A 22,804-nucleotide genomic window follows, 5' to 3' on the forward strand; every position below is an offset into this window, starting at 1 on the left:
CTCCAGTATGTATACACTCTGATACTAATGACGCGGAACTTGTGATCTTAAATACCACGAAGTGTGTTTTAGCAATGTACATCTATACACACTGTTGTGCAGCTTTATAGCACTTTTTGTCATCAATTAGAGGCTGAAATGGGTAGCGAACTACATCTCCCATAATTCTAAGCATCACATGATTGTTTCTGTCACGTGATGTCTGAAGAATTACAACCATACAAAACATCACCTCACTCCGCGATCGGCGCCCCCCCGAGCAGTACTGAAGACTGCCCGGAGACACCGACGGAGAGGTGAGTGAACGCTGCGCTAACTGCTTTTTCAATGCGCGTGGCGTTTGTTCTTTCCTTGCGCAGATACGGAGCAACACATGCCGCTAGAGGCAACTCCGGTCTTAAAGATATAAAGCGTTGCAGGTATCGCTTTGATCTCGTATTACTTGTGCGCTTTTAAATAATGCTCACACGGAGCGTTTGCCATGTATAACAGGTCTCCGTGTGATTAACGAGTGTTGGGCTAATCATGAGAGCGACCCATTCTTATGCCCGCTTTGAGCGCTCAGTGAGTACTTCGCCCCTATACATAATGCGATAGACTCAAAAGACACCAACGCTCGGTGGTCATCCCTATTGATTGTGATAGATTACGGCGGTCACGCCTAGCCTGGTCACCACTTGATTCTATAAGAGGTCTAGACAACCTCTCGTCTCGAAGTACACTCTATTTTCAATTTGTTTTGTCTAGTGTCACATAACTAACCGCTCTGCAAATACAATATGATTATCCCCAGAGCGGTGCTCCTTTTACCTGCGCTGCAGCCAGGTGGGGTGAAGCCTCTCAACCTACACAGAAGGGTGAGTGTATACTTGAGATGATATCCTAGTACAAAAGAACATATTGCAATGCCATTATGATTACAAACAGAAACAATATGTATAACATTAAGTGTCCTATTTGTTTCTCCGTTTGTTTGTTTGTTTGTTTTACATGTTGGATCCTTTACCATTATGCACTGACAGTATACGGTTGAGTACGCCTGGATGTCCAGGTGATATCTTTATTATTTACTTTATTTATATTTACAAAGCAGTAGTGTACCTTTTTAGGTCCTGAGGAATGCATTAGAAAATCTTTTCTTGTGAAATGCAGAAACATGTCGACCACCATTACGTGCGGTTATTATTTAAAACCTGCACCCACACCTGCCTTTTAATCTTAGGGATTGGGGGATATTAATAAAAATTCTTTTTTCCACCCAATTCACCTAATTTTATAATTACCCTTCACTTTTTCACTCCTATCACTATACACTGCTTTTGTCATTAGCCACTATCATACCCTTCTGCTCTGCCCTCACATCACTTCTCGGTCACGGTAATTATTTACCGGCCATCTTGTCTCCTGGGTAAGGAGATCCCAAATGATGACAATAAGGGCGGTACAGTGTGGCTTCTGATGGGAACAATAGTTTTTTCTCCATGTACTTTTGAGTCTTGACTTGACCGTTCACTAACTATTATTTCTCACTGATACTGTCTTGTATGCATTTGGTGTAATGGTCTTTCCTGCTAGACTTACTGACTCCTTTCTGAGTTAATGGATATCTCAGTGCTACATGTCCAAGTAAGTACATATGTAAAACACAGTGCATGTTATGTTATGTTATGTTAACTTTATTTTGTATAGCGCAACGGCTACTCCAACGGAGTGTCCCGGCGCTTTATAGTGGCAGCTCATAAAAAACATAACAGACACAAATATTCAGAAAACAACTAGACAGCACAACTAGAGAGTAAAAAGCCAAGTTTTTAGGCCTCTCCTAAAAGACAACAGATTGGAGGTGCAGCGTAAGGTCAATGGCAGAGTGTTCCGGAGCTGGGGCCCCCGCAAACCAAAGGAATGCCCCCCAATCCGGGCCTTCCTGACTCAAGGCACCACAGCAAGAGACAAAGAATAAGAGCGCAATGCTCTGGCAGGACGATAAAAAGCAAGCCTACGTTGGAGATATTTAGCTCCCAGACCAAAGAGCGCTTTATGAGTCAGGGTCAGTGCCTTGAAAATTATCCGCTTACGGATGAGCAGCCAATGGAGTGACTGTAATAGACCGGACGCTCTGGCTCGTCTGTGAAGGCCAAAAATGGCACGCGCCGCGGAATTCTGCACGACCTGTAATCACTGCAATAAATAATCCGGGAGACCCAGATAAAGCACGTTGGCATAATCCAATCTGGAGCCAATCAGAGCTTGCACCGTTATCTTCCTGTGCTCTTCGGAGAGCAGAGGAAGAAACTTCCGGAGCATCCTAAGGATGCCGAAACATGAGCCCATGAGGCCGAGAATCTGAGATCTCATAGTCAGATTGTTGTCGATCTTAACTCCCAGGTTTTTGGCCACCTGGAATGCCTGAGCTGAGGGAAACATATCTGTTGGCCACCATGCCTGCCAATCAGGATCCGCGGCACAACCAAAAAACAGCACCTCCGACTTGTCAGAGTTACATTTAAGGCCGCTCCGCTGGAACCAATTGAACACCACCCTGAGACAATCCCGAATGCTCCCTTCATCAAAATCCTCCCCTTTCCTACATGTGAAGAGAAGCTGGGTGTCATCGGCGTAAGAAACGGTCTGGGCCCCGTAAGACTCCGCCAGTGCCGCCAAAGGGGTCATAAAGATGTTAAATAGAGTCGGGCTCAGCACAGAACCCTGCGGAACTCCGACTCCCAAAGGCGGCATCTCAGCAGAACCCGGGGGGAGCCAGACCGTTTGTCGACGGCCAGCTCGAAAAGATGTAAACCAGCTGAACACCGTCCCCCTCAGACCGATGTTATATAGTCTGGCGAGGAGCCCCTCATGGGGGACGGTGTCAAAAGCCGCCGACAGATCAAGCATGACAAGCATGGCTTTGCCTCCAGAATCAAGAACCTCCCTAATAGCCTCAGACACTTCTAACAACGCCGTCTCGGTACTCAAATCGGGCCGGAAGCCAGATTGAGACGGGTGCAGCAAATTATTAGACTCCAGAAAGACGGAGAGCACACTATGAACGTGCTTTTCCGTAATTTTTGCCAACGCTGGAAGCAGCGATATAGGCCTATAATTGGCCGGCGCCTCAGGGTCTAACCCCGGCTTTTTAAGAAGGGGGATCACCATAGCCCGCTTCCAGGCCTGCGGGACTATCCCTTCCCTCAAGGAACGGTTCAGAAGTGGGTTGATCAATGGGTTAACCACATCGGCCATCCTCGCCAAAAATTTGGCCGGTCAAGGGTCTAACGGTGACCCAGATTTAAGGTTAGCTAAGAGTGCCCAAGATGTAGAAAGAGAAATGTACGGGAAGACTGACAAGACCGAGTCAGGAGTAGGCACAGAATCTAGCCCAACCCCACTGCTGGGATGACCTTCCACTGACTTCCCCCCAAAAAAAGGAGTCCTGGATCGATTTGATCTTATTAGTGAAAAACTGAGCAAGATCACAGGCCCAAGACTCAGAGGGAGAGGTTTGAGAGAGATTAGATCTAGGGGTTATGAACTCCCTTACCACAGTAAAGATCTCCTTGCAGGAGTTAGAAGCTGCCTCAATCCTCCTTGCAAAAAAGTCCTTTTTCTCGCGAAGGATATCACGGTGATAGGCTTTAATAACAGTCCTATAGGCAAGTCTAGCCACCGGGTCATACTGGGAGCGCCAAGCTCTCTCAGCCACCTTGCACTGGCGGCGGGCGGAAAATAGCGCTTCCGTGAACCACGGAGCAGAGACCCGTTTAGAAATAACCCTAGGCGCCCACACCGGGGCAAGGTCGTTCAGCCTATCAGTCAGCCACAACTGCAAGGAGTCCACATCCTGCTCTAAGTCACCTGTAAGGGGACACAGATGCTCAAGAAAAGCCTGAGCTAAGGTCTCAGGAGTCACAAGATGGAGAGCCCTAGAGGCAGACTCCTGTGGTCTAGACGTATTGCTAGATAGTTTCTCTCTACCACGAATACAGAACCTGGCAAGCATATGGTCGGACCAGAGCACCGGGACAAGCTCTATATCCTCCAGCGGCGCAGTGGAGAAGACCTGGTCCAGAGTGTGACCCTTGTCATGTGTGGGGCCAGATAGAAAAGGCACCAGACCAAGGGGAGCCGTGATGTCAGATAGCTTAGTCACATCTGGATCCTCGCCCTCATCCATATGGAAATTAAAGTCCCCTGCCAACACACAATGCTCCACCCTCAAGGCTAACCCTGCCACTGCAGCTTGGAGATCGTCAAAAAAAGATCCCACCGGGCCAGGGGGTCTGTAGACCAACAGCCCACTAAAAGCTTGATGGGGGGCTAGAGTAATGGAGAATGCCAGGGACTCAGAACCTGTGATCGGTTCTATCGGGATGATGGAATAGGTAGCCCGCTTGTTTACAACAAGAGCCACCCCCCCTCCCCTCCCCTTCAATCTATCTTGACGGAAGATGTTATACTGAGATGGAATAGCCGTAAAGATATCCGGATTGGATGACTCACCCAACCATGTTTCCGTTAGCATCAGACATAATGGTTGTTCCGTCGCAAGGAGATCATAGATCTCCAAAGCGTGTCTGCACACAGATCTGGTGTTGAGAAGTAGGCAGAGATGTTTAATTCCAGCCTCTTCCCTCTGTGACGTCGCGGCTGGCACACCAGCGGGTGTCCAGCCACATCCAGGGCAGAACCTCTTACCCCTGTAACGTCCAGGAAAGACTGAACGACAGGTACCAGACACATTTTGCAGGAAGCGAAGTTCCTGCGACGAGTAATGAACCATCCTTCTAACCCCTGCGGAGAACTCTGGGACACCCGACCCGTCCGCAACTCCGCCGCCTCCGGGACGCTGACGGGCAGGACTCTGGCAAGACTCAGGCAAAGCGAAGGCCGACCCGCTGCGGGATCCCACTGCTCTCAGAGGACTGATTAAAGTAGTGCCTCCAGGTGAGGATCAAAGCGCACCACCAGGACACTCAATATGGCACTGAAAGAGCGTCAATGCCCTTCCCAAGATGGCGCCCAATTGGCAAACTCGGGAGACCCCCGACCACCCCGGAACCGGGCCTGCTCGAGTAGCGGTGTTCAACAAATTATTGTGCAGGTAAGGGGAGAGCCCAAAAGCACTACCGATTAAAATCAGGGGGAAAATACAGAAAACGAACAAAAATACAAAACGGGCACTTAAAAACGAAGCGCGCTCTCCACGCAGCGCCAAAAGCTATAATGAGCTGCCAGCACCTGGCAAATGATTCCTATCAAGGTGCAAACACTAAGAGGACCGCCTTAAGTAGTGCCTCCAGGTGAGGATCAAAGCGCACCACCAGGACACTCAATATGGCGCTGAAAGAGCGTCAATGCCCTTCCCAAGATGGCGCCCGATTGGCAATCTCGGGAGACCCCCGACCACCCCGGAACCGGGCCCGCTCGAGTAGCGGTGTTCAACAAATTATTGTGCAGGTAAGGGGAGAGCCCAAAAGCACTTCCAATTAAAATCAGGGGGAAAATACAGAAAACGAACAAAAATACAAAACGGGCACTTAAAAGCGAAGCGCGCTCTCCACGCAGCGCCAAAAGCTATAATGAGCTGCCAGCACCTGGCAAATGATTCCTAGCATGTGAGAGTTGGCATATATAAATAACTATATATGACAGCTTGTGATTGCATAAGTGAATGTATCTATCAATGTGTACTTGTACTTGTATCAGTGATTGTAAAAGAGAGTAAGTATGTGTTAGTCTATGTTTAAATAAGTAAGGTTTTGTCTGTATAACTGTATAGATGAGGAAATGGGAGTGTGATTGATTCTTTACATGACTGACTAGGTGTGTGAGTAACTCCATGGATGAGTGGCTGTGTGTGAGTCTCTGTATAGGTGTATGAGTGCATATGATAGTGTTGTATTGATGAGTGACTGTATGTATGAGTGATTGTATGGGTGAATGAGTGGATGTGGCTGTAGACCTAGAAATCAGTGAGTGCGTATGTGGTAACTGGTATTGCTGTGTCAATGGTTTCAGGAATGGTAGTTTGTTTTTAACAATGGGTGTATCAAAGGTTAGATTAGAGTGTGAGGAGGTGTATTGTATTATCACATGGATGATGTCATCAGTGATGTAATCAGTGATGTCATTTGAGATGTAATCAGTGATGTCATCAGTGATGTCATTTGAGATGTCATCAGTGATGTCATCAGTGATGTCACTGACCATGTCATGAATGATGTAATATGTGACATCATCAGCAGTGGATTGCGGGCGCGCGAGTTATAGTGAGTCCAACTAACTATAACGTGGGAATTTCAATGGTTTTGTATGAGTAAAATGTTTAGCTAACTATAACTGGTGTGAAACCTATGGTTTTTTCTGTCAATTTCAAAGGTTTTTTAAATGCCAATTCCTAACTATAACAAATGTGAAACCTATGGTTTTTTCAATGAATTTCAAAGGTTTTTTAAATGCTAACTCCTAACTATAACAATTGTGAAACCTATGGTTTTTTAAGTGAATTTCAAAGGTTTTTTAAAAGCTAATTCCTTTGTATATCGAGTTTGTAAACTACGATTTTTAAAGTGTTTTTTTTTATTTGCTTTTTTTTATAACTATTAATTATTATTTATTTTTTTTCAAAAGTTATTTTTTCAATGTATTTTTCATGTTTTTTTTTAATCATTTTGTCTTGGAGCACTCATGGTGCGCGTACCGGTAAGCTCACCCGAGAGCGCAGCGAGAGCGCTGTTTCCGCGTGCGTAAAGAAAAATATGTATTTAACCTAAATAATAATGCAAGACATTCAGTACCATACTTATAAAAGTAATATTTTTGATTTTCCGAATTAAAATGATTTAGCATTTCCGAAAAGCTAGCAAAACGTCATTTAGGCGCACCGCGTAAGCACCCCCGGAAGCGCCTATGTTCGTAATGCGTAAGCACCCCCGGAAGCGCTCCGGTGCGCGCAGCGTAAGCGCGTCAAGTCATGTGACCTTAAAATAACTCTTTTCATTGATTGTTAACATTTTCTTTTACAAATAATGAAAACCCCACCCATTTCCTTCACTTCTTCTTTCACTTTGGAGACAGCAAGACCTGTTCTTTTCTGTTCTTCCTTTTTGTGAAAAGAATGGCTGCAAGACCACCCAGCAGCAGTGAGGACTCGGATGAGTTCATCCAGGAAGAGGCTCCTCAGCCCAAGGTAAAGGAGCACTTTATATGAAAGTTTTTTTACCATACCACCAGGTGAAAAAAAGGTTAATGCTCCAAAGGTGGAGGGTAAAATTTGCCAAACTGTGCTTTCACTGGGTGACCCTAGAAGGAAGTATAGTTTTGGCAACTCGACGATGATTCGGCATATTCAGAGGAGGCACCCCCAGAACTATGCCCGGGAGAGTGTCAGGGCCCTGGCACGTAATCCCCCAAGGGATGGCGCCTCAACATCTACTGGAGGACCAACAACATCATCAGATAGAGGGAGACCTGAGCAGCTGATCCCTAACATTCAACCTGTTTTCAATGACATCACTATAAAATGTAAGCAGTGTGATGAACTGCTTTGCTACGGAGAGCAGAGCATCATGAACATTGTACGTACAAGGGAAAACCACCGCTGCCGTCCCCAGCCCTAATTTTTCCCTTTTTTTTTAGCTTCTGTTGAGCAGTTTGACATTCCCTGTTTTTGTTTTTGTTCAGAAAAAAAACCTGAAAAAAACAGTTATTTTTAGAACTACCTCCAATTCTCCAAAAAGAGCTGTATTCTTAAAAATTCAAAAGGAGTGAGTGAAGTGGAGTGCAGTGAGAGAGGAAAGGAAAATGAGTGAGGGAGCAAAGAATGGGACGAGAGGGGAAGGGAAGTGAACTAGGGGGACTAGGGGGACCAGCATGTTACATGTAATCTACCATGTTCTTAAAAAACATCTACTTCCATATTTTTAAAGACATCAACTAAGCACATTATTCACCCACATCCATTTAAAACCAAGCTTGACTCACAGTGTGATCTTAGGCACATGACCAGGATGTTACATGTAATCTAACATGTCTGTCTCTGCAAGCAGTATGTGTGTTTCTGCTCATAATATGTCCCTGTCTCTACAGGCCAAACACAAGCCACCTATATATAAGCAAGACATAACATTAATTTCTCATTACATGTAATATCCTGGTCATGTGCCTACGATCACACTGTGAGTGAAGCTTGATTCACCCATCAGTGTGATCTTAGGCACATGACCAGGATGTAACATGTAATCTACCATGTTGTTAAAAAACATGTACTTTTATATTTTTAAAGATATCAACTAAGCATATTATTCACCCAGATCCATTTAAAATCAAGCTTGACTAACAGTGTGATCTTAGGCACATGACCAGAATTCTACATATAATCTACCATCTCTGTCTCTGCAAACAGTATGTGTGTCTCTGCTCATATTATTTCACTGTCTCTACAGACCAAAAACAGGCCACCTAAATATAAGCAAGACATAACATTAATTTCTCATTACATGTAACATCCTGGTCATGTGCCTAGGATCACACTGTGAGTGAAGCTTGATTCACCCATCAGTGTGATCTTAGGCACATGACCAGGATGTTACATGTAATCTACCATGTCTTTAAAAAACATGTACTTCCATTTTTTAAAGACATCAACTAAGCATATTATTCACCCACATCCATTTTAAATCAAGCTTCACTCACAGTGTGATCTTAGGCACATGATTTTGTTTGTTACATGTAATCAACCATGTCTCTAAAAAACATGTACTTTCATATTTTTAAAGACATCAACTGAGCATATTGTTCACCCAGATCCATTTAAAATCAAGCTTGACTCACAGTGTGATCTTAGGCACATGACCAGAATGTTACATATAATCTACCATGTTTGTCTCTGCAAGCAGTATATGTGTATCTGCTCATATTATTTCACTGTCTCTACAGACCAAAAACAGGCCACCTAAATATAAGCAAGACATAACATTAATTTCTCATTACATGTAACATCCTGGTCATGTGCCTAAGATCACACTGTGAGTGAAGCTTGATTCACCCATCAGTGTGATCTTAGGCACATGACCAGGATGTTACATGTAATCTACCATGTCTTTAAAAAACATGTACTTCCATATTTTTGAAGACATCAACTAAGCATATTATTCACCCACATCCATTTTAAATCAAGTTTCACTCACAGTGTGATCTTAGGCACATGATCTGGATGTTACATGTAATCAACCATGTCTCTAAAAAACATGTACTTCCATATTTGTAAAGACATCAAACAAGCTAGACTCACAGTGTGATCTTAGGCACTTGACTCAGGGCCAGATGTAGGTAAATTTATTTTACCACCTCTTAAATACCGAATCATACCGATTCGGTATTTAAGAAGTGGTAAAATATAAGTACCGAGATGTAGGTAAATACAGATGTGCATTTACCGAATCGGTAAAATTCGGTATTTACCGATTCGGTAAATACCGACCGGTAAATGCCCATTCATTCCTATGGGCTTTGAAGCCCATAGGAATGATTGGGCATTTACCGGTCGGTATTTACCGAATCGGTAAATACCGAATTTCACAAGGGTGCAGGGGGTGTCACTTTGACACCCTCTAGCACCCCCAAAACGGGTTCAGGTGCCATGTGGCAGGCATACCTGCCCTAAGTGCAGGTCTGCCTGTCATATGGCACAGGTGTGCATGCACACATGTGCATGCACACCTGAATCGGTATTTTACCATCAACTTGTATTTGATGGTAAAATACCGATTTTGTAGGGCTTGTGGGACTCAGAAGAGTCCCACCTACATCTCGATTTTACCGATTCTGTAAAAATACCGGTCGGTAAATTTACCGACCGGTATATTTACAGATTCGGTAAAATTACCGAAATGGCCTGTTTTCAGGCACCTACATCTCAAAAGCCAAATACCGGTCGGTAACGGCCGAATTCGGCCGTTACCGACCGGTAAAACCCTACCTACATCTGGCCCCAAGATGTTACATATAATCTACCATCTCTGTCTCTGCAAGCAGTATGTGTGTTTCTGCTCATATAATTTCACTGTCTCTACTGACCAAAAACAGGCCACCTATATATAAGCAAGACATAACATGTATTTCTCTTTACATATAACATCCTGGTCATGTGCCTAAGATCACACTATGACTGAAGCTTGATTCATCCATCAGTGTGATCTTAGGCACATGACCAGAACCTTACATGTAATCTACCATGTCTTCAAAAAACATATACTACCATATTTTTAACAGCAGTGTATCTTCATTAAATGCATCATATATCAGATTACACACAGGCACAAAGTAAAGTGAGACACAAGCAAATAATACACTTTAAGCTAATTGAGGCAAACTGTTACAAGGCACAGGTGACATTATTGAAAAAAGTGAAAATGTTTTCTCTTATTTCAAACAGAAAGTCAGTGTAATGCTTCTCCAAAATTTAAAAAGCAGACTTTTTTCCAGAAAAGATTTTGCATACTAAATCGTTTTTGACACAAAGCACAGCTCATTTAAATGACCACTACAGAAACAAAGCAGAAACCTAACTCATTTTCAAAATACATTGCCAATATGCACCATTTTATTTTTAAACAACATTACAAAAAAACATGACACAAAATGCAAGAATAAAGAAGCACAATATGCTTCTTAATCTTTCCCATAGTGCATACAGCACTCTATCTTTATTAAAAGAATCATTACTCACCTTTAAAAATGCTTTGAAATATGTAGAATAGTGTCAGTCACACTCAACAGATTTTCTGAAGCAGAATCTCTGAATAATGCTTCTTTCACTGGAGCCTCAGAATAATGGCACAGATTCTTACTCATTACAGACCCATATTCTTATACATAACCAATCAAAATTCTTCCCACACAAATTCAAAACCAAACTGCACATTTTAATTGGTTGTACATTTGAAGACTTTGAAACTCACATAACATTCACCCATCCCGTCAGTGCTCATTCACCCTGTTACCATGGAAACTCCCTCCTAACCCAGCACACAGTTCAGAAGTTCATCATACTATGTTGCAAAAGAATCCACCAAGGGTGTTTGACCAAACAATGCACTAGCTAATCAAGTGCAATGTTTCTTAAAATGACTTTTTCTCAACCATTGAAATTACTTATTTAAAAAAAAAAAAAGCATGCACCCTAATTTTCAGTGGAGATTTTTAAGAAAGCACCAATCATTTCTGGGTTTTCAAGTGCACTGAATCTCAACTACTTTTTGAATGAAATGAAATGAAAAATTACATTTATAGAGCGCATAGACTACCCGTAGGCCTCGCAGCGCTTTAACTGAATCCAAGGCAGCCAACTAGGGTGATTAACAGGCCCTACTGAACAAGTGGGTCTTTAGAAGCCTCCTGAATGCCATACGGTTATTGTTTTCTCAGAGGACAAGTGGAAGAGAATTCTACATTCTAGCAGCATTATATGAAAATGAGCGACCGCCCCAGCGTGCTTTGTTTATCTTGGTCGTGGTGGCCAAATGCAATGAACTGTAACGCAAAGCTCTAGAGGGAAGGTAAGGAGTGGCTAAAGGGTGCATCATAGCTGGACCAGTTCTGCGGATTGCTTTATGGACAAGACACATAGCCTTGAATTGTACCCTGGCTGCCACAGGAAGCTAATGTAACTTTTTCAAGGCATGTTTAGCCGACTGCCAGCGTGGAATTTGGAAAAGCAGTCGGGCCGCACAGTTTTGGGTAACCTGGAGTTTATTGATCACTGCCGCCGGGGCTCACATATATATAGCATTACCATAGTCCAGGCGTGAGAGTATCAGGGCCTGAACCATAACCCTCGTCGCCTGGAATGGAAGCAAGCGGAGCACCTTCTGGAGCATTCTCATCAGCCCAAAACAGATGGATGCGGTTTAGTAGCCTGAAAACTAAAGTCCAGTGATTTATCGAGCCAGACTCCCAGGCTCTTTATCTCAGGTTTGGGGAGGGGAGGGGGGCCTAGGCATGTGGGCCAAAGGGAGACCAGACTGGTAGGTGAAGGGTTACCCAGTAACATGACCTCCGTCTTCTCTCCATTCAGTCTGAGGCAGGAGCATTTCATCCATTTAGCCACTGCTTCTAAGCATGAGCTCAGTGTGCTCGATGACCCCTCAGGGTGGTCTAATGAGACCACCAAATGAGTGTCGTCTGCGTAGGTGATAATACGGACGCCAAAAGGATGAACTATCTCTGCTAAAGGCTTCATGTAGATGTTAAAAAGTGTGGGGCTCAGGGCTTTTTTTTAATAATTCCTACTTTCAAACTGCCATTTCATTTCCACAACTTATCTGAATAGAAGCACATCTACCTTCAAGATGCCAAAAGTCTGGTTTGTGGGTCATAGCTATGTCTTCTGTAGTGAAAAATTTGCAAGCAACAGAGGGATTTACAACCTTGATTTACCAAATGTGGACATTGTGTGGATTGGACAGAAAGGATTAAGAAGTCACCAATTGATACCATTGATAAAATGCTTTATGCATCTTCCACACCCTGACCTTATAATTGTGCACTGTGGTGGAAATGACCTAAGCACTTTGACTGGGTTAGGTCTGGAAATGCTTTTAAAGGACATCTTTGGGCAATTGATGTCACTTTTTCCAAATACTGCCTTGGTATTTTCTAATATATTGAAACAAACATGAGCTTAGAGGGTAAAGCTAGTCATAGGTCGCCCTCCACTCATAATGCAACTAGTACAAAAAAGACCTAGACCTAGTAGGCACTTATAAATTCATCCTTTTTGGGTATACCAATTATTGCATTATTATTACAAAACTTACTCCCCTTCCATTAGTTATTGGGGTAGTTGGTATATCCTTTCTGGCATATGCATTACTACACCATCCATCCGATCGCCATGAAACTCTGGGAAGTTGTTGAGTACACTCCCGCGAAGGTTTCTGCTATAACATTTTTTTAAATATGGGCCCCCCAGGGCCCTCATAATCTTTTGAACACTGATGTACGCACTAGACGGAAAAACAACAAATCGTGTATCCACAAGCACTCGAATAAATAAATAGAATTAAAACACCATTCATCTGATCGCCAGGAAACTTTGGGAAGTTGTTGAATACACTCCCGCAAAGGTTTCTGCCATAAACATTTTTTAAATATCGGCCCCCGAGGGCGCTCATAATCTTTCGAATACTGATGTACGCACAAGACGGAAAAACAAAAAATCATGTATCCACAAGCACTTGAATAAATAAATAGAATTAAAACACCATTCATCCGATCGCCAGGAAACTTTGGGAAGTTGTTGAGTACACTCTGCGAAGGTTTCTGGCATCAAAATGTTTTAAATATCGGCCCCCCAGGGCCCTCATAATCTTTTGAATACTGATGTACGCACCAGACGGAAAAATAAAAAATTGTGGATCCACAAGCACTCGAATAAATAAATAGAATTAAAACGACACTTTGAAATGCTTTCCATATTAAAATGAATAAGTTTCAATAAAAATGACACAATGTAAATTGAATGTTATCATGACGAGTTTCCTTGAGTTTCCTTTCTTCGGAGATGGCAGCAATGCGCGACGGGTAAGCTAGTACTACATATATTGGTTTCCTTCTTCCTGTTTGCCTACTATAAAGGATGTTTACTCTTGGGTACTGTTATCAGATAGTCATATTTGCCAGTTGAGAACTCATTTTACAAACCAGTCAAAGACAACTGTATGCCAGTTGTATGCACTATCTAATGAGATTTCCTAATGTCTACAGGCAGCCTGTAGCACTACAGCATGTTGACATATTTCCACATCATGAAATGAAGCCCAAATTACTTGTAAGTATGAGTCTCTAAACAACATCCTGCATTGTACTATGCTCATATACTTGCATGATTACTTATGATAACATAATGATTATATGTTAGCATGATATGCGTGCTACATGATGTTTCCTAAAGGTGCTGCACTGCATGCTGGATAGCCTACACACAGCTTATCAAGATCCATGGTGTAAGTGTGGCAGCCTGTAGGCTGCCTTGCATATGTGAAGGACGGAATGCCTCCTTGATATTTGCAGAAAGGATGCACAATACACCTAGCTGTTTATACCAGGGGTGGCTCCTCCAGTAGGGCGGAGAAGCGTTGCCACATTGCTTTCTCGCAGTGAGAGAAAGTCAAAATATAAAATGGTAATAACTTTTGGTTATTACTATTCTATATTTCTTTGTGCATTGCAGGCGGGTGGGTGGGCAGAGCTGCTCTGGTCTCCTGCAGGCTAGGGCAGGGTGGGGCCGGAGTGGTTTGCACACTCCTGAGTGTGCAAAAGCTGTTTTTTCGGCCCTCGCGGGCTGCCCATTCCAGTCATGCGCACTCTGCCATCTCCATGCAGGCTGCATGGAGAACATGCCATCCCCTACAGCCCCTGGCTAGGTGGCGTCCTGACCCACCTAGCCAGGGTCAGGACGTCACATCGCTCCACTGGCTTAGGGGAGGGAGCATGGCTGCCTGCTTCCTGTTCCTTTCGGAGGCAAGAGAGCAGGAACAGTGAAGATGCGGGATCCGGGCTGGCAGAAAGGTAGGTTTACTTTTGAAAAAAATGATTAACCATCCTCCGGCGTGACCCCCACTCCCCGTGTGACCCCCCGCGACCCCGCACACCAAAATGCAAGCCATGACGGCTGTTACTGGTATATACAAAGCTGATAATGTAAGACTTTTACTAAATGTTCTATACATAGGTTCATCCATATGACAAATGTAAATGTTGTATCCTACAATGAAATATGTGGTTTTGTCACAGTTCCATTATGAATTTGTCAAATAAAATATTGATAATGTCTGTTGGCACAGATACACAAATGCTCAATATGCTTATCTGTATCCTATGATATGTGCAGCCTGTCCCAACAAAGAAAGGGGTCAAAGCTTTAAAGGTCCAGCACCAAACGTCACTATTTGTAAAGCCTATTAAATCTACTCTGTAACGCGGTGCATTGGGTCTAGAATGTGACCCGCATACATCCCAAAAGAGTGGGTACAAACCACCACTATCCAAAACTAACGATTGACCCTGCACCAGAGAAAGACATGTACTCTTATATATAGATATCCTAGTGCAACATGTTTGTGCAGCCTAAGTGTACGCAGAGAATAAGTAACAAACCAATTGGATAGTGATTGTGTTCGTTAGTAATACTCATCGTCAATGTTCCACAAAATTTGTATTGATTCTTGGTTTGTATCTTTTGAATCAAAGGGGAAAATCATTTTGAGTACCTGGCCTACGTCTAGCACATGTGTAATTTATATATATATATCACAGTCACAACCCAGAAGTCCGGATCTTCATTCGCGGCGATACCAGAGGGGTTCCGAAACCCTTACCTCAACACAACTGTCTCCGTTTGAGAAAAAGGAATCCAGGACACCCAGAGATGCCTCAAGGAGTTATCTTGCCAGAATAAATCATTGAAGCATCTCTGGGTGTCCTGGATTCCTTTTTCTCAAACAGAGAAAGTTGTGTTGTTATATATACAATAAGGGGTGGGAGCACACTGCTTCACCTCCCAGCAAAGTTCGCCCCTTAGCATTCTGGTCAATGCAGTTAATGGTCCATGCTTACTTCAAATTTCACTGGAGTATTCCACCAAAGTTGGTGCAGGTTAGTTTTGTAAATCTGTAGACACGTGTTGCTGGATATCATCCATCATAATGTAAATCACCATGGGGTGACCCAGTATCCCTCAGAACCTGGGCAATACAATTTAATGTAAACAATGGTTCTGTCGTGTATGTAACCTGATTCCTTCAATATATGAATTAAATCCTTTCTTAATTCAGTTTAGTTCTTCTAGTTACTCAAGACAGTGCCCCAACTTAGAAGCTCACTCACCATGCAAATCCAACACCAAAGAGGTTCAGGGGAATCATCAGTTTTTAATCTATGAATTCGTTTTTTCATTCATAAATACCCTGTATACATATAAAGCTTTTTAATCAAGACTTATTCACAATTCATAAATATTTTTTCAAAGAACGGCGCATTATAAAATTAAGTGATTATAATGTGACATAGAGTGAAATAGTGACATTCAAACGTGTTTATGTACAAGTGAGTGAAGGGGGGAAAGAGAAGCGAAATGTCTTTTTTGGCCTGTTCCAGTATTATCCTAGTGATCCACTTAGGTTGGCTATCGTGAAACTGGATATTCTGTACTGATCCAATGGTTTCAATATCGTCGACGTTTCGACACTATGGACGCCTTAGTTGAGGGTCTAGGGCGGGTCTTCTTCAAGACATGGGGCCGTGGTAAAGCTCCTGTAGGTTAGATAGGTAAGTTATCAGAATAGATTTGCAAGAATGTGGTGAGACACAAGGTGACGAGTGACATTCATTACTTGTACACTCACCGATGGGCCTTCGTGAGTTGGACCCTGAGTTAATGTTGTGGAAGTTATTTCAGCCGTGGTGGACTTTTAAATCTGTTGAATTAAACGAGCATTTGATGAACATTAGTACATATCTATTGGAGCTAGTCCACTCAGTCCCTAATCATTGCGAATTAGTTCCAAACACAACTGAGTATAAACTCACCCAGTAGTTGACACACAGGTGCCCACAAAGATTTCCAAAAAGGGAGGTTTCCAAAAATGGGAACACGTGGGGCTTGAAATGATTACACTGCTCCTTTAGCACAGAGTCGTTGTGTTAATCAGACGATCTGTAAAGAAGAGGTGTGCGTAATCAGCATGATACTCTATACGTTTAGGAGAATTCATTCTACACCCTAATGAGTATGCACTCACCCAGTAATTGGCATTATTGGTTCCCACACTGATTTCCAAAAGGTGACCACATGGGGCTTGAATCGGTTGTTGTACTCCTTGGGATTAGGGTCGCCGTACTAATCGGACGATCTGTAAGGAAAAGGGGTGCGTCTTAAGCATAATAATCTACGCGTTTAAAAGAAAGCGAGCTGTTGCTAGAAAACATCAAAGCAGTTTCACCTATTGTGGAAATTGCAGTCTCTTGATCTGCATCAGCAAGCGAGATTAGTTTCCATCTCTTCGCTCCTGCAGCGTTCGATCGGTAACCCAACACGGACTGAGCCGGTTGAGGCACGTTACCTCGTCTTGAGGATGCTGATGCACGTCAGCGTCACATAGTTGCTAGGCAACAGATCGAGTTACGTTCTGTAGCGCACAAGCGTTGTTAAGTTGCTAAGCAACCCCTTACTTCCACTCGGAGACGCCGTTTTATGCAAGTGTTGTATTGTGTGCAAATGTGATAACATTGCTAAGAGGCTGATCTAGTCATGCTCTGTTCGTGTAAGACCTTCACAAGCTATTACTAGCTAGTTACAATATTTTGCTTCAAACATGACAATGATGGGGTCATACTAATTGCGGCGTAATTTTAGGACATGGAGCCCTGAAAGCGGGGGTATTTGTGACAGCAGCAATGATAAACGATGAGAACAAACCAATGGCAATAATATGGAGTAAGACAATATTCATAAAGATGAAACATTTCACAATACCATCATTATAGGATACAAGGCATTATACGATATTCCATTCCAATAGTGCGTGTAGACACTAAAATAAGTGCCAGGATTACAACACAGTATTGTGACAGGTTAGTTCAATTCAAATACAGGGAACTTGGTTTATGAACCTATTTGATCAGAGTTGTCCCATTTGTTTTGCTGTCTCCTCTCGTTCATTCAACCCCTCCTGCACCGTATTGAGGGTGTGTATCCACCTACACTCCTTATAATTGAGTGATTTGGTAATGGATCCACCTCTTGCACTGGGTGTTATCTTGTCCAAGACCCTCCACCTGATGTCTTCTGGTGTGTGGCTGTGTGCGCGGAAGTGTTCTACCAAAGGCGCACCCACCGTGTTGCACCTAATCCTACTCATGTGTTGTAACATTCTGTTTTTTACCTTCTGTTTTGTCTGTCCTACATATGTCAGGGCACATGGGTTGTTCAAGCACTCACACTTCAATGGATGCATATATGTCTGTGGGAGCATGGACATGAGCTTGCTGGTGGTCACTGTCAAAGTGGGATTTTCATTTGTAAATGTTGTTTGTACAGGATGCAAATCGACCGACCACCTGTCAACACCATCCAGTGTGCTATATATATTTATATGTTTTGAAATAGTTTTAGGTAAGTACATTAGTGGTATGGCCATTGAAGTAGCATGAATACAGCAAACTGAGAATTAACATGTTGTAAGACTTGCAAGCTGATGTGGCTAGATCTTTGCAAACATGAGTGTTTATGGCAAAATTGGGAAGGTACCGCATAAATGTATTTTACATGTTGCAATTGTTTTGTTTTACAAATACTTTTTTGTCAATATTGCATGTTTATATGTAATTGTGAGCTCATTATACAAATGTTGAAAGGCTCCAGAAAGTCACCTGTGGTTTTTGACACATGGGAAGACTGTACAAGTAAAGCAATACCGCCAGAACATAGGATTCACATGCTGAGACACAGCAGCCATCAACAGAAGCTGCTCCTCATGGTAGCACAAATACGACATTCAAGCCTGCCAAAACTGTCAGGTTTACCTCCACGGGATCCAGTTGTTGCACTAATGGTTCCACCTCCAAATGTCACCAACACCCCGAGTTGTATATACAGGGTGTTCGAGCCATTAGGCGAGGGAGAAAAATAACAAACTAAAATAAAAAACAAGGGAAGGGAAAAGGAAAGGGTCTGCAGGGAAAGGACGCCTGTAACACAAAAAACAAGACACATTCAATAGACGCTAGATTCTACACAATGCTACTCTCATAAAGTCTCACTAAACATGCACATGAATACCTGCTATAAGGGAAGAAAAGACCTTTGATAATGTACCAATCTAGACACTCCAATACGGCCTTTGGGGTTTCCAATGGAAAACATAAGCAAGATGTGAATGTGGCCTTCACCCTTTTTGACATTTCAAACAATACTGAGACTCTAAGCAAACCACATACTACATACCACAGGGCTGCACAGAGGACGTGATGTACTTGGGGGTCCATGTAGTCAAAAGAAAACAATTCAGTTCCCCACATGGAAAAAAAGGATACGGAGGTGTGTAGGAGGCAATAACCACAACACTCCGCCCCTCCACACTACTGTTGAAGTATTAATAACCACAAACAAAAAAGGGAATTAACAGAAACGCGTAGTTGCGTCCACCACCGCGTTCTGCATTCTTCCAGACACTTATTCCAATGTATTCACGGTAACGCGTAGTTAACCTCACTACTGCGCTCCGCTACTGAGTACAAGAGTTATATCTATTTGCCAGGGAATTACGGTAACACGTGGATTTGGTCGCCACCGTGCTCCGTGATTCATATAAGATGCCTTAGTCCTTCAAAAGATCATTCATTAATGTTACCATCCTTGTAACGCCATGGATAGAAGCAAAGCAAAACACAACACCAGATACAGCCAGCCGTGGCTGAATTGTACTCGGTAAAATGTCTTACCGATCTGAACAGCAAGGACTGCCTGCAATAAGGGAAGATCCGAGAGTTTGGACAAGGAAAAATCCCCTGGCGGCAGAAGCAATCCGTGACTCACCGATACCAATTGGAGGTGAAGCAGGAACCAGGAACTGGCGTGCAGAGCAGCCGCTCTCACGCCGGGAAACGGAATCAGAATAACACGCACCCGGATGCGTGTCTCACCCACAGATGTACTTCCCGGGCGGAACAGAGAAGGATCATGGGATGTGTAGTTTTGACATCTCGGCAGGCGCATAACGGCGGATCCTGACAAAAACTGGAAGCAGTACCAGGAACAGCCGCACAGAGCCAGTCAAAGAGTAAAATGGAATTTACTATGTATAGACTGATGGCAAAGCAGTAAAAACCCTTGACCTTTCGGTAACAAAAATGGACAAACAAAATAAAATTCTGCTGCAGAACTATAGGCTGTGGGCTCACAAGTGCCAGGAGGCGCTCTACCTAATTGCCCTAAAAATTACATTTTACGTTAGACTCTCCCTCTTTTAATATTCTGTGTGTAGGTATTAGGATTTGTTAGCTAGTTAGGGTCTTTATTAGTTACAGTAATAGGTTAAGATCAGGTTAAGTAGACAGTCCATTAAATGTATACTTTATTTGATTAAAAAGTTATAATCATAGAAGTGGAGTACATACAAGCATATACATGAATAAACAGTTAAAATAACTCAATGTAATAGAACAATATATCAATATTGGAACTAAAATCTTGTTCGAACTAGCTTTTAACCTATAGGCCTGGTTCAACTACGTACAACAATGGAAGTGATGAGATCCGGTAAAATAAGAAAAGCGCCTCCGCCATTAAAACGAAAGAAATCGAAATGGCTGGCCATTGATGCGAAGGGTGGTTCAGTGAACCTTACGAAACCACTGACCCCAACGGTCTTATTGAAGTCTTCTAAAACCCTGTCCAACGGTCGGCATCATAACAGCAACATGCATTCTTCTCATGTTTCAGCCCTCAACGCTTCAAAATCTTTTTCCCTTCTGGATTACTTCAAAAAATCACCTGGTGGAGTCAAGCCCCCCTCTTCCCCTCAAATTTCGGTGGCAATTAAGTACTGTGACTCTCACCAATCTACTGTGCCAAGTGCGCCCCTGCTTCAACCTCCTCAAACGCCAACCAACAAGCTTGCCTTATTACCGGATGTCTTTATCTTTGGATCATCAGCTGATGATGATCAGAACACCTCTTCGGCGTGCCTTACGAGGGCCACCCAAAATGTTTTACCAACTGTCACCACGTCACTCCCCTCCCTCTCAAGACATCTGCAAGCAAGACGCCCGGTTCAACCAACTATCCCCTGCAACTTCCAGTTACAACTCTGCCCTCAATCACTGCAACCATTGCGAACAGAGAATCCTCCGACCATGTTACCACAAAATTCTCTTTTAATCTTCCCACAAATACACACACAAAAAGGTTTTGTACCCAACCTCGATGCATTCAGCCCACGCTCACTACAGGGGTCAAATCCCTTTGAGGGGAGCTCAGAGTCAACTAAGCTTCAACAACGGCCAATCTCTCCTCCAGGAGCAGCAACAGCTTTTACAAAATATCCACAAACAACTGACCCAACGAGCAACTGCTATCGGACTTGTCTTTCTTTTTTTTAAAAAAAATTCCCAAAACTCACCTAATATTAAATTAAAACCTGAGTCACAGACCGAGCACTCTACATCAACGAGTATTTGGCCTCAACTACTTCAAACTTTTCAATTGACAGTCACAGCTTTAAATTACCATTACCATAAATTGGATACGCAAGTTGATCTATTGAATACTTTAGCTCTGTTTACAGCAGGGATTGGTAACAAGTTGGAAAAACTGAATAATCTAATAATAGGAGCGCAAGCATTCTCAAAATTAGTACAGTCAGTCTGTTGTTGCTCGCCTATTGTTGACTCTTTGTCCTCGCTTCCACCTTTTTTAACCTGTGTTATAAATGAAGTCAAGCTGTTGAAGGGTGGACAATTAACTGACCAGATAATTCAAAAATCTCTAATACACAATTCAGAATTGGCTAACACACAGATCCCTCCTGCAACTGGGGCTTTGGCAAGTGGGAAAGTAAAATCTTCCCACAAATATATCGATCATTTTTAAGACCACCACCAAGACCAAGGCTCTTTTCCTTCAGTGACATTTACCCCATCACTCACTTTTGGCCCTCAGACAGCGAGTGGGCCAATTCATACAATTGGTAACAATGAGGTAGGATCTTCAGTTAAACCAGCTCCCGCTGCAGTACCCAATCCCGAAATGCTTCCTGCTCCCTTGCTAGTCTGCAGTAAGAGGGAGCGCAAACGTCTGTGCAAACAAAGAAATAAATTAAGATCGAAACCATCAGTCGAACTACCTAAACTATTCTCACTGTTCTTAACTGCTGCTAACAAAAAAGCCTTAAGTGTCACACAACCACCACTAATATCAATAAGTTCCTGTGAATGCTCCCCTATGGTTGACTTAGCCTCAAATATAAGTCAACAAACTTCTCCGTGTCGTCACGATCAAAATGCTTTACCTTGGGAAATAGTGGCACTAGAGTCACAGGTTGGTACTGAAAAAACAAGTGGAAAATGTATTGCACCAAATATTAGTAAGGTGACTGATACGATAACTCAACCTCAACCAGTAGTTACCTCAACTCTTCTTCACTCTGAAAATGTAAACATTGGATTCAATCCTCCAAAAATAAATTTTAATAACATTTCACCTTCATTTAAAGACATCCAGATACCTAGGCAAGGTTCACTGGATTCTTCCCAATTCCATCTGGGATCAGATTCAGGCTCCCTAACTGACAAATGTATTCTGTCCAACCTAAGCCCTAGTACTCAGAGTGTCATTAGTGATCTACAGCACTCCAAAATAGTTCTTGCTCCTGAATATAAATCAACAGGTCCACGTGATATTCTTAATCGATCAAACATAATCAAATTAGTGAATGGCACCCCGGGTTTAGAGGCTTTGACATCCGATGAAATTGAGTCTATCGAATTTCTACCACCAAGAGGCCTACAACCCTCTGAGGTAACCCTGGTGACATTGAGATCAGCTACCGGGGAAAGAGCACTCCTAGCCCAAAAGGACCATTTTCGGCAATGGGGAATGAAAATCCACTCTTACTCTACCCCAGGCTACCCCACAGCACTATTAAAGCTGCCAGATATCCCGACAAGAGCGCAACGTCCAGGGATTGGCGTTAAAAACAGGCCTTATTCAATTTAAAAAAATGCCTTAGGCATTATACAACTGACT

This window comes from Lissotriton helveticus, chromosome 3_2 (assembly GCF_964261635.1).
Source record: "Lissotriton helveticus chromosome 3_2, aLisHel1.1, whole genome shotgun sequence".
Classification (NCBI taxonomy): domain Eukaryota; kingdom Metazoa; phylum Chordata; class Amphibia; order Caudata; family Salamandridae; genus Lissotriton; species Lissotriton helveticus.